Genomic DNA, 3,509 nt, shown 5'->3' on the forward strand with positions numbered 1-3,509 from the left:
TGACAATGATCAGTTATACATTGGGGGACTTTCAAGAGATTAACAAGAATGCCAAGAGGAGGCTGGGAAGCTTCGGATTCGAGTTGAGACACCGCTAAACAAGCCATTGCCGTTTAAACTCTGGTATTGGGTGGAAGATGAGGTCGAGTTCTTGTGCAGATTCAAGTATGATAAGCTTTTCGGTCGTTGTTCAAACTAGGGGCTCGTGACTCATGTTGGATTGCCGTGTTCGGGACCGGCATTGAACGATGATGATGAGAAGGCTGAGCGAACTGTTCTGGGTTCCCAGCCTATGGTTCCGGTGGCGCAGACTGGTATGCTGCCATTGCATGATATCACGATGGTGTCGTGTTCTAGTACCGCTAGTGGCAGCAGTGTTACGGTGGCTATGACGGCTAGGGTTTCAACTCCATGCCCAAGTCTTGTGTTTCAGACTCCACTTCCAGGTCAGCTTCCTGAACCACCTCTGAGCTCTATGTTTCCAAAGCAGAAGAGGCATGTGGTGGTGCGAGCTTTGCAGGAGACGGCAATGACTTCAAAAAGGATTACCAGCAAGCGTCGAGGCAGGGAGGATGGCTTGACTGTGTCTCCAAAGAAGCTGAAGCTGAGTTTAGCTGTGGGTAAGCGGAATCTCAACTTGGATCCGGAAAACCTTGGCCTGGTTTCGGTTGTGCAGGAGGAGGCTAATTCTGGCCATGTGAAGAGGAAAAGGGGAAGACTCGTTGGCAGCAAAAACAAGATGCCTTATGGTGACAAGCAGCAGACTTCCAAGTATGGGGAGGGTAATGAGAAGAAAAGGTCTCCCGAGAAAGGCAATATGGCAAAGCAGTCTATGGGTAAAAGCTCCAGCTCGAAAGGGAAGGAGTTAGTTGTTGTTTAATTTTCTTTTATCGAGTCTAAGCTTATGTGAATTTGAATGGACTTCTATGACGTTTCTACTTTCTAGTTTCTTGCTTGTACCACAATTGCGTAATTGGCAAGGGAGAGCTACTTGAATGATTTCCTTTCCGTAGAAGACGAGGTTTGTTCATTCTTAGATAGGCTTGCTTAAATGTGAATGTCCTAGAGATCTTAACGGTCTACTCTAGCTTAGGTAGATAGTTTGGATTTTCCGGCCGGATTTCTTATGTAAGTTCTTGTAGAATCTAGCATTTGGCTGTTGATCTAATGAATTCAGCTTCTAATTCAAAAAAAAAAAAAAAAGGAAATTTTTTGGTAAATATCATTTCGGTGATGTTGTGCTCACATTTTTTGAATGTTCATGTATAACCTGACCATTTACAATTTAAGTTATCGTGTTTTTTTTATCATTCTTCCTTTCTCCCAAGACATGGGCTTTCTTCCTTTCTCCCAAGACATGGGCTTTTACACAAGAAAGCAGAGCAAGTTCATACATATCTCTAAAAATATGACAAGTCATCACACAAATTTCTAGCACAAAATCCTTTTAGCAGTTTGAGTTATATATTTTGCACCACTCTGTTTTATTGATTAACAAAAGTACTCTTTTAAGACAATGATAAATAACTTTTAGTTGTATATATTTTGTGTTATTGGAGGAAATTAATATCATTTATAGAATTTAATAAAACTACGACCCAACTGTATAACCATAAATGCTTTCTGTCTTTTCGTGGAATCCTCTGGCAGGGCTTCGTGCCATAGAGTTTTTCTGGTTTTGTGCCTATAGAGTTTCTCATGTTTTGTTTTTCTCATTTACAAATCTTTGGGATTTGTTGTGAACATAATATTATTGACTTAGTGAGATGAGTGGCTCAATAATTTTTTCAAAAAATAGGAGATGAGCAGAGACATGTTTTTTGATCAAAAAAGGTCATCTATTGTTTGAAATTCAGCAAGCAATACAAAACTAACCCACCCCTATGGTCGACAGAAAAAGTCATTTTGTAGAGTACAAAAACCTATTCTAATACCAAGAACAAGCTCCTAGTACCCCTAGTACACCCACCTTTTAGAAAGTCCACGCACTTTTATTCTAACAAAAGACCTAATATTCTGAAGTAAATTAAAAGGTCATCAGAGTTACCAAATCTTTTGCGACCTATTCTCTCAAAAAGAGATAACAATAACCATAACACTCTTCAAAAGAGAAGGGAGTATGACAAAAAATAAACAACAAAAAGCATGAAAGAATAAAGCCCTACAAGTCAAGACCCAATCCAAACAATCATAGCCCACAACCCAGTTGGATTCCCAGAAAGCCTAAGTCCTCCAAAATGATAAGGGCACCCTGCAGGCACCACCACCACGCTCCAAGCCGTCAGCACCGACGTCCTCCCGCAGCCAGAAGACTTCTGACTCCGACGAGGCCAACCCAACTTTGACGACTCTTCGACGCAGCAGCGATTCGTCATGTCTAACATCAGTGCAAACATTCCGATCATCCACCATGTTCTTCAATCCAAAACCAGCAAAATCTGGCTTGAATTCCAAACATCTGTCATCCAAATTAATAACAACCATGTCCGCCCTACGATGAAACCCAACCACCGCAAGGAGGCCAGCCGGACGACTCCGATCCTAGACCCAGTCGTGTAGATCCGATGCAGACCAACTCAGATCCACGCTGTTAGAGTTTAGTCTCAGTCTCTCAGAGCAGTCACCAAAACACCAGAACTGCCATCCCAGACAACAACTGTCGGGAACCATATCCAAGGCGGCGCTCCAAGCGACAAAACGAAAGCAACAAGAAGAAAGAAACAATTAGCCATAAGGCTAGCAATGGCCACAGCCATCGAGATTTGGAAATTTTATTGAAGGTGAGAGGCCGACGATAAACCCTAGCAGAGCGCTAGGTCAAATATGATATATTATATTAACTATCTTTGGTTTGTATTTCTGTTTGTATGAGTAGAGGAATGTTAGTTAGGATGCAGCATCATTCCTTCCCCTATTGCCACGAAAAAAAAATTAAGAAAAAACATACGTTGCTGAATAATATTCAAATTCTTTTTTTTTTTAAGTAAAAATAGTATTCAATTGCTTCACTTTTACTTCTTCATATATCTGACTAATCGGTCTTATTTCTTCATCAGTATATTGGCTAGACATAATTATTCATAAAAATGAAATGCATATTAAAATTTAACAAAATCTGAAAATGAGTTGGGCAGGGCGGAACTAGGATTTATTGTTGGGGGGGGGGGGGGGGGGGGGAGTTTAAACATATGACATCGACTTTAGTATTTTCCTTATTTATTTTTTTGTGTGTAAGATACTATTATTATTGGAAACATGAGAACTATACTATTTTCATCTTCAAATCAATAAATTTTTCATTCAACCCGTCTCTAAGACCAAATATAATTCATTCATAATATCATTCAAGAAAATAACCAACCAGGCGTGTGGTGCAGAGATCTGGATCGAGGTTTGGTTTTTCTCTAGGCTGGCGTGGGTTGTGGCGGCAGGGCCGTGGCGGTTTGGGTCGCGAGCAGTGAGAGATTGTGGCGGCGTCGATCGAAGCGGCTCGGGTCGTGGCGGCGTGC

This window comes from Rosa rugosa, chromosome 4 (genome assembly GCF_958449725.1).
Source record: "Rosa rugosa chromosome 4, drRosRugo1.1, whole genome shotgun sequence".
NCBI classification, from domain to species: domain Eukaryota; kingdom Viridiplantae; phylum Streptophyta; class Magnoliopsida; order Rosales; family Rosaceae; genus Rosa; species Rosa rugosa.